At 37.7% G+C, this 18,949-nt stretch overlaps 1 long non-coding RNA gene across 1 annotated transcript in view; it reads right to left on the minus strand.

Moving 5' to 3' along the window:
* Nucleotides 1-18,949, minus strand: part of LOC137204696 (uncharacterized) — a 154,502-nt gene that overhangs the window by 92,029 nt on the left and 43,524 nt on the right. The window lies entirely within an intron of this gene.

The raw sequence follows: 18,949 nt of genomic DNA on the forward strand, positions 1-18,949 counted from the left end.
TCCAACCAAAAGGCATAGACTGGCTGAATGGATACAAAAACAAGACCAGTATATATGTTGTCTACAAGAGACCCCCTTCAGACCTAGGGACACATAGAGACTGAAAGTGAGGGGGTGGAAAAACATATTCCATGCAAATGGAAATCAAAAGGAAGCTGAAGTAGCAATTCTCATACTAGACAAAATAGACTTTAAAATAAAGGCTATTACAAGAGACAAAGAAGGACACTACAAAATGATCAAGGGATCAATCCAAGAAGAAGATATAACAATTGTAAATATTAATGCACCCAACATAGGAGCACCTCAATACATAAGGCAAATGCTAACAGCCATAAAAGGGGAAATCGACAGTAACACAATCAGAGTAGGGGACTTTAACACCCCACTTTCACCAATGGACAGATCATCCAAAATGAAAATAAATAAGGAAACACAAGCTTTAAATGACACATGACCTAACTGATATTTATAGGACATTCCATCCAAAAACAACAGAATACACTTTCTTCACATTTGCTCATGGAACATTCTCCAGGATAGATTATATCTTAGGTCAGAATCAAGCCTTGGTAAACTGCAGAAATTGAGATCATATCAAGTATCTTTTCTGACCACAACATTATGAAACTAGATATCAATTACAGGAAAAAAACTGTAAAAAATACAAACACGTGGAGGCTAAACAATACACTATTAAATAACCAAGAGATCACTGAAGAAATCAAAGAGGGAATCAAAAAATACTTACAAAAAATTACAATGAAAACATGACGACCCAAAACCTATCGGATGCATCAAAAGCAGTTCTAAGTGGGAAGTTTATAGCAACACAATCCTACCTCAAGAAACAAGAAAAATCTCAAATAAAGAACCTAAACTTACACCTTAAGCAATTAGAAAAAGAAGAACAAAAAACCCAAAGTTAGCAGAAGGAAAGAAATCATAAAGACCAGCTCAGAAGTAAATGAAAAAGAAATGAAGGAAACAATAGTAAAGACCAATAAAACTAAAAGCTGGTTCTTTAGGAAGATAAACAATATTGATAAAACATTAGTCAGACTCATCAATAAAAAAAGGGAGAAGACTGAAATCAAAGAATTAGAAGTGAAAAAGGAGAAGTTACAACTGACACTGCAGAAATACAATGGACCATGAGAGATTACTACAATCAACTGTATGCCAATAAAACGGACTACCTGGAAGAAATGGACAAATTCTTAGAAATGCACAACCTGTCAAGACTGAATCAGGAAGAAATAGAACATATGAACAGACCAATCACAAGCACTGAAATTGAAACTGTGATTAAAATCTTCCAACAACCAAAAGCCCAGGACCAGATGGATTCACAGGTGAATTCTATCAAACATTTAGAGAAGAGCTAACACCTATCCTTCTCAAACTCTTCCAAAATATAGCAGAGGGAGGAACACTCCCAAACTCATTCTACGAGGCCACCATCACCCAGATACCAAAACCAGACAAGGATGTCACAAAGAAAGAAAACTACAGGCCAATATCACTGATGAACATAGATGCAAAAATCCTCAACAAAATACTAGCAAACAGAATCCAACAGCACATGAAACGGATCATATACCATGATCAAGTGGGGTTTATTCCAGGAATGCAAGGATTCTTCAATATACGCAAATCAATCAATGTGATACATCATGTTAACAAATTGAAGGAGAAGAACCATATGATCATCTCAATAGATGAAGAGAAAGCTTTTGACAAAATTCAACACCAATTTATGATAAAAACCCTGCAGAAAGTAGGCACAGAGGGAACTTTCCTCAACATAATAAAGGCCATATATGACAAACCCACAGCCAACATCGTCCTCAATGGTGAAAAGCTGAAAGCATTTCCACTAAGATCAGGAACAAGACAAGGTTTCCCACTCTCACCACTCTTATTCAACATAGTTTTGGAAGCTTTAGCCACAGCAATCAGAGAAGAAAAGGAAATAAAAGGAATCCAATTTGGAAAAGAAGACGTAAAGCTGTCACTGTTTGCAGATGACATGATACTATACATAGAGAATCCTAAAGATGCTACCAGAAAACTACAAGAGCTAATCAATGAATTTGGTAAAGCAGCAGGATACAAAATTAATGCACAGAAATCTCTTGCATTCCTATACACTAATGATGAAAAATCTGAAAGTGAAATCAAGAAAACACTCCCATTTACCATTGCAACAAAAAGAATAAAATATCTAGGAATAAACCTACCTAAGGAGACAAAAGACCTGTATGCAGAAAATTATAAGACACTGATGAAAGAAATTAAAGATGACACAGATAGATAGAGAGATATACATGTTCTTGGATTGGAAGAATCAACATTGTGAAAATGACTATACTACCCAAAGCAATCTACAGATTAAGTGCAATCCCTATCAAACTACCACTGGCATTTTTCACAGAACTAGAACAAAAAATTGCACAATTTGTATGGAAACACAAAAGACCCTGAATAGCCAAAGCAATCTTGAGAAAGAAAAACGGAGCTGGAGGAATCAGGCTCCCTGACTTCAGACTATACTACAAAGCTACAGTAATCACGACAATATGGTACTGGCACAAACACAGAAAGATAGATCAATGGAACAGGATAGAAAGCCCAGAGATAAACCCACGCACATCTGGTCACCTTATCTTTGATAAAGGAGGCAGGAATGTACAGTGGAGAAAGGACAGCCTCTTCAGTAAGTGGTGCTGGGAAAACTGGACAGCTACATGTAAAAGTATGAGATTAGATCACTCCCTAACACCATACACAAAAATAAGCTCAAAATGGAGTAGAGACCTAAATGTAAGGCCAGACACCATCTAACTCTTAGAGGAAAACATAGCAGAACACTCTATGACATAAATCACAGCAAGGTCCTTTTTAACCCACCTCCTAGAGAAATGGAAATAAAAACAAAAAGAAACAAATGGGACCTAATGAAACTTAAAAGCTTTTGCACAGCAAAGGAAACCATAAACAAGACCAAAAGACAACCCTCAGAATGAGAGAAAACATTTGCAAATGAAGCAACTGACAAAGGATTAATCTCCAAAATTTATAAGCAGCTCATGCAGCTTAATAACAAAAAAACAAACAACGTAATCCAAAAATGGGCAGAAGACCTAAATAGACATTTCTCCAAAGAAGATATGCAGACTGCCAACAAACACATGAAAGAATGCTCAACATCACTAATCATTAGAGAAAAGCAAATCAAAACTACAATGATATATCATCTCACACCAGTCAGAACGGCCATCATCAAAAAATCTAGAAACAATAAATGCTGGAGAGGGTGTGGCGAAAAGGGAACCCTCTTGCACTGTTGGTGGGAATGTAAATTGATACAGCCACTGTGGAGAACAGTATGGAGGTTCCTTAAAAAACTAAAAATAGAACTACCATATGACCCAGCAGTCCCACTACTGGGCATATACCCTGAGAAAACCATAATTCAAACAGAGTCCCGTACCACAATGTTCATTGCAGCTCTATTTACAATAGCCAGGAGATGGAAACAACCTACGTGTCCATCATCGGATGAATGGATAAAGAAGATGTGGCATATATATACAATGGAATATTACTTAGCCATAAAAAGAAACTAAATTGAGTTATTCGTAGTGAGGTGGATGGACCTAGAGTCTGTCATACAGAGTGAAGTAAGTCAGAAAGAGAAAGACAAATACCGTATGCTAACACGTATATATGGAATCTAAGAGAAAAAAAAATGTCATGAAGAACCTAGGGGTAAGACAGGAAGAAAGACACAGACCTACTAAAGAATGAACTTGAGGATATGGGGAGGGGGAAGGGTAAGCTGTGACAAAGTGAGAAAGTGGCATGGACATATATACAGTACCAAACGTGAAATAGATAGCTAGTGGGAAGCAGCCGCATAGCACAGGGAGAGGAACTCGGTACTTTGTGACCACCTAGAGGGGTGGGATAGGGAGGGTGGAAGGGAGGGAGATGCAGGACGGAAGAGATATGGGAACATATGTATGTGTAAAACTGATTCACTTTGTTATAAAGCAGAAACTAACACACCATTGTAAAGCAATTATATTCCAATAAAGATGTAAAAAAAAAAAAAAGGATTATACACCATGGTCAAGTGGGGTTTATCCCAGGAATGCAAGGATTCTTCAATATACGCAAATCAATCAATGTGATACACCATGTTAACAAACTGAAGGAGAAAAACCACATGATCATCTCAAAAGATGCAGAAAAAGCCTTCAAGAAAATTCAATACATATTTATGATAAAAACCCTCCAGAAAGTAGGCATAGAGGGAACTTTCCTCAACATAATAAAGGCCATATATGACAAACTCCCAGCCAACATCATTCTCAATGGTGAAACTCTGAAACAATTTCCACTAAGATCAGGAACTAGACACCACTATTATTCAACATAGTTTTGGAAGCTTTAGCGACAGCAATCAGAGAAGAAAAAGAAATAAAAGGAATCCAAATCGGAAAAGAAGAAGTACAGCTGTCACTGTTTGCAGATGACATGATACTATACATAGAGAATCCTAAAGATGCTACCAGAAAACTACTAGAGCTAATCAATGAATTTGGTAAAGCAGCAGGATACAAAATTAATGCACAGAAATCTCTTGCATTCCTATACACTAATGATGAAAAATCAGAAAGAGAAATTAAGAAAACACTCCCATTTACCACTGCAACAACAAGAATAAAATACCTAGGAATAAACCTACCTAAGGAAACAAAAGACCTGTATGTAGAAAACTATAACACACTGATGAAAGAAATTAAAGATGATACAAACAGATGGAGAGATATACCATGTTCTTGGATTGGAAGAATCAACATTGTGAAAATGACTATACTACCCAAAGCAATCTACAGATTCAATGCAATCCCTATCAAACTACCACTGGCATTTTTCACAGAACTAGAACAAAAAATTGCACAATTTGTATGGAAACACAAAAGACCCCGAATAGCCAAAGCAATCTTGAGAACGAAAAACGGAGTGGGAGGAATCAGGCTCCTGGACTTCAGACAATACTACAAAGGTACAGTAATCAAGACAGTATGGTACTGGCACAAGAACAGAAATATAGATCAATGGTATAGGATAGAAAGCCCAGAGATAAACCCACACACATATATTATCTTTGATCACCTTATTTTTGATAATGGAGGCAAGAATATACAATGGAGAAAAGACAGCCTCTTCAATAAGTGGTGCTGGGTAAAGTGGGCAGCTACATGTAAAGGAATGAAATTAGAACATTCCGTAACACCATACACAAAAATAAACTCTAAATGGATAAAAGACCTAAATATAAGGCCAGACACTATAAAACTCTTAGAGGAAAACATAGGCAGAACAACCTATGACATAAATCACAGCAAGATCCTTTTTGACCCACCTCCTAGAGAAATGGAAATAAAAACAAAAAGAAACAAATGGGACCTAATGAAACTTAAAAGCTTTTGCACAGCCTAGGAAACCATAAAAAAGACGAAAAGAAGGCCCTCAGAATGGAAGAAAATATTTGCAAATGAAACTACTCACAAAGGTTTAATCTCCAAAATATACAAGCAGCTCATGGAGCTCAAATCAAAAAAAACAAACAACCCAATTCAAAAATGGGCAGAAAAAAAAAAAATGGCCAGAAGACCAAAATAGACATTTCTCCAAAGAAGATATACAGATTGCCAACAAACACATGAAAGGATGCTCAACATCACTAATCATTAGAGAAATGCAAATGAAAACTACAATGAGGTACCACCTCACACTGGTCAGAATGGCCATCATCAAAAAATCTACTAACAATAAATGCTGGAGAGGGTGTGGTGAAAAGGGAACCCTCTTGCTCTGCAGGGGGGAATGTAAATTGATACAGCCGCTATGGAGAACAGTATGGAGGTTCCTTAAAAAACTAAAACTAGAACTATGACCGAGCAATCCCAGTATTGGGCATATACCCTGAGAAAACCATAATTCAAAAAGAGTCATGTACCATAATGTTCATTGCAGCGCTATTTACAATAGCCAGGACATGGAAGCCACCTAAGTGTCCATCGACAGATGAATGGATAAAGAAGATGTGGCACATATATACAATGGAATATTAGCCATAAAAAGAAACGAAATTGAGTTATTTGTAGTGAGGTGGATGGACCTAGAGTCTGTCATACAGAGTGAAGTAAGTTTGAAAGAGAAAAACAAATACCGTATGCTAACACATATATATGGAATCAAAAAAAAAAACTGGTTCTTAAGAACCTAGGGGCAGGACAGGAATAAAGACACAGATGTAGAGAATGGACTTGAGGACATAGAGAGAGGGAAGGGTAAGCTGGGACGAAGTGAGAGAGTGGCATGGACATATATACATTACCAAATGTAAAATAGATAGCTAGTGGGAAGCAGCGGCATAGCACAGGGAGATTAGCTCAGTGCTTTGTGACCACCTAGAGGGGTGGGATAGGGAGGGTGGGAGGGAGACGCAAGAGGGAGGAGATATTGGGATATATGTATATGTATAGCTGATTCACTTTGTTATACAGCAGAAACTAACAAAACATTGTAAAGCAATTATACTCCAATAAAGATATTAAAAAAGAATACACATTCCACAGATACTGACCTTTAAAGCTGTAGTGTAGCAAGTCAGAAGCTATAAACATAGCCTTGCCTTTATTCTTTGGGAAGCAGCAGAAAATTGTGGTAAATATGCACACGAGGGCATCAGAATGATTCAGTTTTAACACTGCCTCCATCACTCTAGGTTATAATGGGAACTGAAGCTAATTGCTGGAGACTGCTTTATACCTCAATGTCCCATCAACAATGAGGGGTAAAGATACTTACCAACCTCACTGAGAAATTGAATGACATAATTTAAGTAAAGCTCCCAGCGCAAATTAAGTATTCAACAAGTGGTAACCATACCTACTAACTGCTTAACTATTAAATCAATGTAATACTTACACTTCAAGTGATAATGAAGGTTAGGCACCAAATCAGAGAAAAATAGTAACAATTTATCTTATTTGAATTACTGTTAACTCAAAGTGTTAATACACTAACTTTCTCCGTAATTCACACTGCCTTATCCATGTATACTTAGTAGATTATAAAAAACAACAACAACAAGACAACCAGACACCACTTAGTGCATCTGAGACAGCTGACGTATAGGAAGCTTTCTGAATGTATGATGATTTGACTACGGCAAGCTGACTCAGAGGTGGCAAAACAACTCAGTGTTTGGGTATAGAACCTGATTTCTATTTTAAATATCGAAATCCTTTAGATCTCAGTTTCTTTACCAGCCAGGGTTTGAGATGGAGGGAGCAGGGAAGGCAATCACTTCCCTTCCTGCTTCTCCACTAAGTGGTGGAGCAAGCATTAAAAGAGGAATCTTTTAGACACCAAAATATGTGCATTTAAGTCCTGTACTACAACTGCTTCCCCATTAGGGATAAAGACTGGGCTGTGCCAGCAGTTCCCAGCCAGCGACACTCAAGAGAAGCAGGTGGTACAGGGGCAGAAGGTGTGGCCTCTTGGAACCCCCTGCCTGCATCTGAATCCAGCTCTGCCACGTGTGCCGTAAAACCCGCAAAAATTACTTAATCTCTCCATGCCTGAGCTTCCTTACCTAGAAAGTGAGGACGGAAACAATACTTGTCCATAAATTCATAGGAGGGTTAAATATCTAATACATGCAATTTGCTTAGAACAGTGTCTCATCTATTATATTAAAAGCAGTTGTTATCTGTTATTTATCTTGATGGACATATGGGAAACATGCTAAGGTTTGGGGTTTTTTTCTTCATTTATTTGTTATTGAATCTGTGGGATTTTGTCTCATTTGCAACAGAGTTTTTACTCTGTCCTACAAAGCTGGAGATATACCTTTTATTTCTTATGCACTGACTACTTCAAACACTGCTCATGTACGTTTTTTTCTCTTATTTCACAGGGATTTCTGGGAATTAAAGGAGATATTTCAAAATTAAGCTATCCCTTCGTGAGGACTATGAGTGTTAGGTTATCTATCTTTGGGCCAATGATTCCAAAATCACTAAGCTTTAAAAAGTGACTTGTCGGAACTGCAGTGTAAACTGCTGAGAACTATAAAATTGTAAGGTAAACGCTTACTCAAGGAAGTTGGATCTTATCATAGAGCTTGGCTTTAAAATCAGCATTTAAGGCAAACATAGTTAAAATTACTCTTGAACATCTCTTAGAGCACAGGATAGTTCTGTTTGTCAGTAAATCCACTATAGTTACTTTTTTTTTTCTCTTTTTTTTTTTTTTTTTTTTTTTTTTTTTTGCGGTACGCGGGCCTCTCCCGTTGCGGCACAGGCTCCGGACGCGCAGGCTCAGCGGCCATGGCTCATGGGCCCAGCCGCTCCATGTCATGTGGGATCCTCCCAGACCGGGGCACGAACCCGTGTCCCCTACATCGGCAGGCGGACTCTCAACCACTGCGCCACCAGGGAAGTCCCCAGTATGGTACTTTTAAAGAGTCAGATATTTTCTTTTCCCTTTCTTTAAAAAAAAAAAAAAAAAGGCTAAAAAATCTAATGATTCAGGAACATCAAAATCAGCTAGATCATCTTTTCTTTTTTAAATATTTATTTATTTAGTTAGTTGTGCCGGGTCTTAGTTGTGGCATGCGGGATCTTCGTTGCAACATGAGGGGTCTTTAGTTGCGGCATGTGGGCTCTTAGTTACAGCATGCAGGATCTAGTTCCCTGTCCAGGGAACAAACCCGGCCCCCCTGCATTGGGAGCGTGGAGTCTTAACAACTGGACCACCAGGGAAGTCCCTCAGCTAGATCATCTTATCATCTTGATTACAGCCCCAGAGGTATGGTTAATATTAAAACCTAAGAAGAACTTACAAAAATTAACATGAACGATAAGCCTCCAGATCTATAAGGCCCCTGTGGGCTCTGTTAATCTGAAAATTCAACAATGGCCTACCACACCTCATCACCAGGCTAATGGTAAAATTATCTGTCTACTTTTAGAACTGTTTAGAGTTCGTGCTTAAGCCACACTTCATTTTGATGACCTTCTGTAAAGGTCTACTAACCGTTTTAGTTCTGTAATTTTCAGTCTTCTAACTTATTAAAGATGATACTGATATAAACATTCTACTAAGCTTTATGAAAGACATAATTTTAAAAGACCAACACATCTAAACAATAAAGTTTTCACCTACAATTTCTTAACAGAATTGTGTTTAGAATGTAGTATACTATTAAAAAATAGTCAATACAAAATGCAAAGTCCTTACAGAGGAATGCACACTTCTATCCTCTTGTTTTCTCTTCACTTTAGTTGGTTTGTGTTTCTACTTTTCAGCAACATTTCCATTTTTCTCCTAACTCTGAACACTAATTCTCCCTTCTGGAACCCAGAGATAATTTGTGATTTAAAAATCCTCTAAGGAACAGAGTAATGGTTGCCAGAGGGGAAGAGGTAGGGGGAGGGTGAAATGGGTAAAGGGGGTCAGCTGTATGGTGATGAGCAAGCTGTAGAGTATGCAGAAGTAGAAATATAATGTCGTACACATGAAACTTAAATAATGTTATCTCAATAATAAATACACACTTACATACATAAATATTAAGAAAATAAATAAATAAAAATCCTTTAAGGCTACTGAATTTTAAAATGTGTTTTCTTAATTAAAATCTTAGCAAAAACAAGCCCTAACATAGGGCTTACTATTGTGAGATACTTTTACATAATATATTTTTCTCTTTGCATTGTGCCTCAATTCCAACTATTACCTATTAGGCAGAAAATGAGACATGTCCTACTCACTAATCCCATACACTAAAGCAACTATATCAAGTCACTTGAATCCCGTATTTTAAAATATGAGATGTAGGCAGAATACATTTAAAGGCTAATCTACTTTTTTCCTGAGTATATTTTCCCGGTACATATGGCTATGTACCATAGAGCCATAATAAAGGCTTTGCACCATTTGTGCCCGGAACTAACTGTGCCTGGCACATGGTGGCACTTCATAATTATCTGTTGAATGAATGGATCTGCAACCAATGAAGTGATCTGAGGAGCAGAGAGAGAAAAGGGTAACTCTGGTCTCTGCCCCCTACCATGAACCAAGCCAAGAAAACCTCAGCCCCTCCCAGGTCCCATAAATGGCAGGGTCACCCCACTCATTTGGTTCTTGGCCTCAAAGGTTGGCTGTGGCTGAGTTTTTCTGATGGAGTAGAGTGAGGCCTCTTCACAAATGCTGACTTGGATCTCAAATGCTGACCTTCATATTTTTTCTAAGAACCTCTTTTACACAAAGTAGAGAAGTAGCTGTTAGATAACAGTTAGCTCTCCATCCCATTTCCTAAGAGAGAACAACTGCTTACATGGACCAGACATTAAGATTTGTGTGCCAGTTACAACTACTCATGTGGCAACACCCTCTTTATAGGATGCACAGAAGAATATTCTCTTTGAATGGTCTTGATATTATAAAAAGAGTTTAATTGTACACTTGCATATTTGAATTGCACCTTTGATGAGTGAATATTTAAATAAATTTCTTTATTATTGGTTATTCTTCATTTGTAATCTTCCCCATTTTTATTTACTTTACAATTAATTTTTATTGAGATATAATTGACTATAAATACTTTTTTATTTGATCAGGTGGAATGGGAATATTTCATAGTCAGTTATTGCTCATTTGTTTATACATCAGTGTTTACCTTTCTTTAATCAGCTCCATAACGATATTGCCTAGATCTAACTGTAATTTTTATATCAATCAGCTTTATTTACCTTTTGAAAAATAACTGTTGTTTAGCTACATACTGAATTTCTTGAATTTAGGTCTTGTTCAGAACAAAATTTGTTTAAGAACAATGATGCTATACTTTGATGATGTAAAAATTTAGGTATTATTGTTTCCAAAACATTCAGTTCTCTATCCTAACCTAAATCTTCTGCCTTCTGCCCTATGTAATATAAGGATATATCCTGGGATGAGGACTGAAACTTTGAAAACTGTCTGGGCCTCACACAGAAGTTCATGGTCCATCTTTCGGGAAATATCTCAAGGTGGATGTTCAGAAGCAGTGAAATTCTAAACTAACCAGAGGCTCTCCTAATATCAGTGTTCGCTAAACTCATAAGAATTTTGAATGCCTCAGAGATCCCCCAATCTACTCCAAGCAGCTATTCCTGCTGTTAAACAAAGACTAAGGTCTTCTGGGTGGATAAAGGTGCAAACTTCTTCCCCAAGATGTGACCTTCACCTAAAACCTGGGAGCTCTCCAATCTCTCAAGGGACTGACTCTAAGAGCATGTTCAAATGGAGACAACCCACAAAGCTTTGGGAAAGCAGAGGAAAAAAGCCAAAAACAAACTAAAGAACAACATAGACACACCACATAGCACTTATTGCAGACAGCAACAGAGATGACAGGTTTTTCTTGGGTGCTGATGAAGATCTAGCCAAGACAGGTACTCTGCTGGACTGCACCTCAAGAGGTTTCCTAATTCCCCTGCCAAATCACCAGCCCAGGTTCTGCTGCCCTAAGGCTTGCTGGGATCCTATCCACCAAAAAACACTGGCACTTTCAGTTCTGGAAGCAGTTCTGACAGCTTTGATTCTTCCATGTGCACAGAAAAGAGAAGCTCAAAGATTTTCTATGAGAAGACTGCAGGAAGAGTAAGGAGGTAGAGTCTAGACAACTCTAAGAAGTGCTTTGACCTAAAACTGTGTAATGCGCTTTTTCTTTTTTTAACTTATTTTTACTTTTTTATTGTGATATAGTTCACATACCATAACATTTACCCTCCTAAAACGTACAGGTCAGTGGTTTTTTACCATATTCACAATGTTGAATCACCATTATCTAATTCCAGATCATTTCATTGCTCCAAAAAGGAAAGGCAAATATGTGGCCATTTGTGTTTGGCTTCTTAGCATAATGGTTTCAAGTTTCATCCATGTTATTTCATGTATCAGCACTTCATTCCTTTTTATGGCTGAACAATATTCCATTGTATGGATATACCAAATTTTGTTTACCCATTCATCAGTTGATGGACATTTGGGTTGTTTCCACTTCTTGGCTATTAGGAATGATGCTCCTGACCATTCGTTGGACTTGGTATTTAAATGGGAGAAATGTTCAGCTTCTGAGACAAAACAACAACAACAAAAACTGAAAAAGAAAAAGGACAGATGGAGAGTGAAAGCAAAAGAGTTAGGAATAAATTTAACCAAGAAAGTACAAGATTTGTACACTGAAAACTATAAAACGTTGCTGAAAGAAATTAATGAAGACCTAAATAAATGAAAAATATCCCATGTTCATATATTGGAAGACTTAACATTGTTAAGATGGCAATACTACAAAGTGATGTACAGATTCATTATAATCCCAATCAAAACCTCAATGACCTTTCTGCAGAGATGGAAACGATGCTCATAAAATTCAAATGGAATTTCAATGGAGCCCAAATAGCCAAAAATAACTTGAAAAAGGACAAAATTGGAAGACCTACACCTCCTGATTTTAACACTTACCAGAAAAGAAATTTATTAGTAATCAAAACAGTATGTGGTATTGCCATAAAGATCAACGGAATAGACTTGAGAATCCAAAAATTTACCCGTACGTCTATGGTCAACTGATTTTAACAAAGGTGCCAAGACCACTCAATGGGAAAAAATGAACTCTTCAACAAATAATGCTGGACAACTGAATGTCTATGTGCAAAAGAATGAAGTTGGGCCTCTATCTCACACTATATGCAAAAATTTACTCAAAATACATCAACAATGTAGGAGTTAAAACCATAATACTCTGGAAATAAAACATAGGGGTAAATCTTTGTAACCTTGCATTTCGCAATAGACTCTAGCAATGGCCCCAAAAGCACAAGCAGCAAAGGAAAAAATAAATTTCATCAAAATTAAAAACTTGTGCATCAAAGGACACTATCAAGAAAGTGAAAAGACAACACACAGAATGGGTGAAAATATTGGAAAATCATACATCTGATAGGAGTCATCCAGTATCCAGAATATATGAAGAGCCCTTACAACTCAACAACAAAAAGACAAACAACCCAATTTAAAAATAAGCAAAGGATGGAGCTTTCTTGGTGGTGCAGTGGTTACAAATCCGCCTGCCAATGCAGGGGATATGGGTTCGAGCCCTGGTCCAGGAAGATCCCACATGCCACGGAGCAACTAAGCCTGTGCTCCACAACTACTAAGCCTGCACTGTAGAGCCCATGAGCCACAACTACTGAAGCCCGTGAGCCTAGAGCCCGTGCTCTGCAACAAGAGAAGCCACCACAATGAGAAGCCCGTGCACCGCAACTAAAGAAAGCCCATCCTCAGCAACGAAGACCCAATGCAGCCAAAAATAAATAAATAAATAAATAAATTTTAAAAAGTATTATAATAATAAAAAACAATAAGCAAAGCACTTGTACACATTTCTCCAAAGAAGATATACAAATGTCCAACAAACACATGAAAAGGTGCTCAACATATTAGTCATTGGGAAATGCAAATCAAAACAACAAGATACCACTTTATACCTGCTAGGATAGCTACAATCAAAACCAAAAAAAAAAGACAAGAAATAGCTAGTGTCATCAGGAAGGTAGAGAAACAGGAACACTCATCCTCTGCTGGTAGGAATGTAAAATGGTACAGGTGCTATGGAAAGCAGATTGGCAGTTTCTCAAGAAGTTAAACATAGAATTACCATATGACCCAGTAATTCCTCTCCTAAGTAGAGACCCAAAAGAACTGAAAACAGATATTCAAACAAAAATTTATACACAAATATTCATCACAGCACTATTTATTCACACTAGTCAAGAGATGGAAATTACCTAAATGTTCATCAACTGGTTAATGGATAAACAAAGTGTGGCATATCCATTCAATAGAGCATTATTCAGCCATTAAAAAAGAATGAAGTACTGGTACATGCTACACCATGGATTAACCTCAAAAACATTCAAAGTAAAAGAAACCAGATATACAAGGTCACATGTTGTATGAATCATTTATATGAAATATTCAGATAGGTAAATCCATAGAGAAAAAATCAGATTAGTGGTTGTCAGGGGCTAGGAGAAGGGAGAACTGGGGAGTAACTGCTTTATGAATATGGGGTACCCATACCCATTTCTTTTGGGATTATGAAAATATTTTAGAATTTGATAGAGATGGTGGTTGCATAACACTGTCAACGTACTAAATGCCACTGAATTGTACACTTAACAATGGTTAATTTTATGTTATGGGTATTTTACCTCAATTTTTAAAAGTATGGTGGAACAATGATGTAGAAAACACTGCAACCTTTGATAATAATTTTGTAAATGTACATTTGCTGGAGGATATTTTCATGATCTTCATTAAGTAATAAATCAGATTATAAATTAAATTTTCAAAATTAAAAAATTATGAATAAAGAAACCAAAAGAGGATGAGGAAACAAAAGAGCAAAGGAAACCAAGAGAAAGAGAACAAGAGCCAGGGAAAATAAGAGAGGGAGAGAAGAGAAAAGGAGGAGAATGAAGAGGATGAGAAAAAGGAGAAAAGAAATATGAGAGCTAGAGCAAAAATGTTAAAGTGGGTGATATCAAGTGTCAGTGGGGCCTGTACAGAAAGGAGCTCTCTCCTGCACAGCTGGTAGGAGTGTGGGCTGCACAGACACTTTGGAGAACAATTAGTCAGTAGTTAATAAAATTAAAATGGGGGCCTTCCCTGGTGGCGCAGTGGTTGAGAGTCCGCCTGTCGATTCAGGGGACATGGGTTTGTGCCCCGGTCTGGGAAGATCCCACATGCCGCGGAGCGGCTAGGCCCATGAGCCATGGCTGCTGAGCGTGTGCGTCCGGAGCCTGTGCTCTGCAACGGGAGAGGCCACAACAGTGAGAGGCCCGTGTATCAAAAAAAAAAAAAAAAAAAAAAAAGGATATACGCCGTAATGTTCAGCATGTCAACTACAGGTAATAATACTGTACTGCATACTTGAAAGTTGTTAAGAGAGTAGATTTTAAAAGTTCTCATCACAAGAAAACAAAATTCTGTGACTCTGTATGGTGACAGATGTTAACTAGCCTTACTGGGGTAATCATTTCACAACACATACAAATATTAAATCATTACGTTGTACACCTGAAATTAATATAATGTATGTAAATTACACCTCAATACAAAAAATAAAAAATAAAAATAAAATGGACATACCCAGAGTTTCACTTCTGGTATTTAATCTACATTAGGGAGATCATCGTACATGTGCCAAAGGAATCATGCACTCAGCATTTGCTTATATCAGAACATCAGAAATAATCTAAATAGTTCTTTTTTTTTAAATTTATTTATTTATTTTTGGCTGCATTGGGTCTTCGTTGCTGCGCACGGGCTTTCTCTAGTTGCGGAGAGTGGGGGCTACTCTTCGTTGCAGTGCGTGGGCTTCTCATTGCGGTGGTTTCTCTTGTTATGGAGCACAGGCTCTAGAGCGCAGGCTCAGTAGTTGTGGCACATGGGCTCAGTAGTTGTGGCACACGAGCTTAGTTGCTCCGTGGCATGTGGGATCTTCCTGGACCAGGGCTCGAACCTGTGTCCCCTGTATTGGCAAGTGGATTCTTAACCACTGCGCCACCAGGGAAGCCCCAGAAATAATCTAAATAGTTAAGGGGATGAATACATTGTGATACACTAATAATATCATAATAGCATGAAGTAGTTTAAAAGAATAATTATATACATATGTATTTCATACAGATATATATATAATCATATATATCATATATATTTTATATATATATGAAAAAAGTAATGAGTTCCAAGTTAGTTTTTGGTCTAAAAAAGATAGCTGACAAATGAAGTTTGATGTCACACAATATACACTAATATATGATATTACATTAATATGTTACTGGTATAATAAAAATTTGTTAATAAAAAGAAAATGAAGGCATCTTTTCATGTACCTGTTGGCCATCTGCACTTCCTCTTTGGAAATATGTCTAGTTAGTTTTTCTGCCCCATTTTTTCATCGTGTTGTTTGATTTTTTATGTTGAGTTGAATGAGCTGTTTATATATGTTGGATATTAACCCCTTATCAGTCATATCATTTGCATATATTTTCTCCCATTCAGTACATTGTCTTTTCATTTCCTTGTTGGTTCGCTTTGCTGTGCAAAAGCTTTCAAGTAATCATCAGGGAAATGCAAATCAAAACCTCAAAGAGATATCACCTCCCACCTATCATTAAAAAGAATATAAATAACAAATGTTGGCAAGGATGTGGAGAAAAGGGAACCCTCCTACACTGTTGGTGGGAATGTAAACTGGTGCAGCCACTATGGAAAATACTATGGAGGTTTCTCAAAAAACTAGAAATAGAACTACCGTATGACCCGGCATTCCGCTCCTGGGTACGCATCCAAAAAAAACCAAAAACACTAATTCAAAAAGATACATGCACCACAATGTTCATAGCAGCATTATTTACAATTGCCAAGATATGGAAGCAACCTAAGTGTCCATCAACAGATGAATGGATAAAGAAGAAGAAATGGCATATATATACAATAGAATACTACTCACCATTAAAAAAAATGAAGTGTTGCCATTTACAGCAATGTGGATGGACTTAGAGGGCATTATGCTAAGTGAAATAAGTCAGACAGAGAAAGAAAAATACTGTATGATATCACTAAATGTGGAATCTAAAAAAATAAAACAAACTAGTGAATATAACAAAAAATAAGCAGATTCACAGATATAGAGAACAAACCAGTGGTTACCAATGGGGAGAGGGAAGGGGTGAGGGGCAATATAAGAGTAGGGTATTATGAGGTACAAACTATTAGGTACAAAATAAGCTACAAGGATATATTGTATAACACAGGGAATATAGCCAATATTTTACAATAACTATAAATGGAGTATAACCTTTAAAATTGTGAATCACTATATTGTACACCTATAACTCATGCAATATTGTACAGCAACTATACTTTTAAATAAATAATAAATAAATAAATGAAAATGAGTGATATAGAGAAATAGAACTATGGAGAATTATATAGGGGTTAAAAAATGAAAGAAACACAGAAGAAAGAAAGAAGGTAAAAAAGAAGAAAGGAAGGAAGGAAGGGGTTAGTGAGCAAGCCTGGCTGAATTCATACCTGGAAGTAGAGGCAATTAACAAGCAAGTACACTAGATTAAATGAGACCTGGTTTAGTACTTAATTGCTCCTAGATCTTTACCATAAGTATTCTTCACATTGCAGTTGCAACTTGAGTTGTACAACCTGAGTTGACTGTGTTTCTGTCCTGCCACAGAGGTTTAGTGAAGAGACTATCCCAAAGGACCTGCAGGGATGAAGGCTATGGATCTCAGATACACAATCTTTGAAGCAGAAATGCAGTTTGGGGCTTCCCTGGTGGTGCAGTGGTTGGGAGTCCGTCTGCTGATGCAGGGGACGCGGGTTCGTGCCCCAGTCTGGGAAGATCCCACATGCCGCGGAGCGGCTAAGCCCGTGAGCCATGGCTGCTGAGTCTGCGTGTCCGGAGCCTGTGCTCCGCAACGGGAGAGGCCACAACAGTGAGAGGCCCACGTACCACAAAAAAAAAAAAAAAAAAAAGAAATGCAGTTGGAAGTCCCAGAGAGCCCTCGACTTGTGGCGATCCATAGGGCACCACTTCATTAGTTTTTGTCTCATGAAGACTTTGCAGTGAAGATTAGGCAGGGACATGTATGTGAAGGAGTAAAAGAGAAAAAACAGAAGGCATCAGGACAGCAATATTTAACACAAAGTTTATCAAAGAAGGAACTACACTGTGTGTACTAATATGTTGAATACCTGAACCACACATACAAGTTGTATTAGTTACTACAAACTTAATGGCTTAAAATAACACACAATTACTACCTCACAAGGGTCAGGAGTCCAGGCATGGCTTCACTGGGTCCTCTGCTTAGGGTTTCACGAAGCCAAAATTAAGGTGTCCTCTGTTCTGCATTCTCATCTGGAGGCTTGACTGGGGAAGACCATTTCTAAGGTCACTTAGATGGTCGACAGAATTCATTTCCCTGTGCTTGTAGAACCCGAGGACCCTGGCTTCTTGCTGGCTGTTGGTGAGAGGCTGGTCCTAGAGGCCACCTACAGCCCCATGCCCCGTGGACTTCCCCAGCATGGACGCTTACTTCATCAAGCCAAAACGGACAGTCTCTAGAGAGAGTGTGCTACCAAGACCAAGCCTTTTGTAGAGTAACGTAGTTACAGGAGTGGCATCCATCACCTGTGCTGTATTTATTGTTTACAAGCAAGTCACAGGTCCCAAATGTACTCAAGGGGAGGGGATCCAACCAAGGCATGAAACCCAGGAAGCAGTGGGAATAATGAAGCCACCTTACAATCTATCACACAAGCATATCTTTGCTGCTTCTGAGTTTTTAAATTAAAAATGACCATGAATATAATCCTTAAAAACATTGTAATGTACAACACTAAATAAGAAGTAAAATCTAAACCCAGAATACATCTGATGTCAAAGCTCATGACCTTCTCACTTCCCCAGCCATATCCAGTTTAAACTGGATTTCCAACATCTCTGAGTCAATCCCTAGAATGAAGAGTAAGAGCAAAAGCCTGGAAGACAAGCGGTTTCTAGCTGCGTACGGGCTGTAGGAATATGGTTAATTTTTGGCCCTCAGTCCCAGTAACAATTAAAGGAGGTTAATTTTACCATTTATATTACTTTAACTGTTATTCTGGGGACCAAAAGAGACACTGATTACTCAGTAAATATTTTGTTCCTGGAATCACTGTCACCAACACAGTTATATAACACGAATGAGGGTGCGGAGAGAGGAGAGGAGATGGAAACCCT

This window comes from Pseudorca crassidens, chromosome 13 (genome assembly GCF_039906515.1).
Source record: "Pseudorca crassidens isolate mPseCra1 chromosome 13, mPseCra1.hap1, whole genome shotgun sequence".
Taxonomy (NCBI): Eukaryota; Metazoa; Chordata; class Mammalia; order Artiodactyla; family Delphinidae; genus Pseudorca; species Pseudorca crassidens.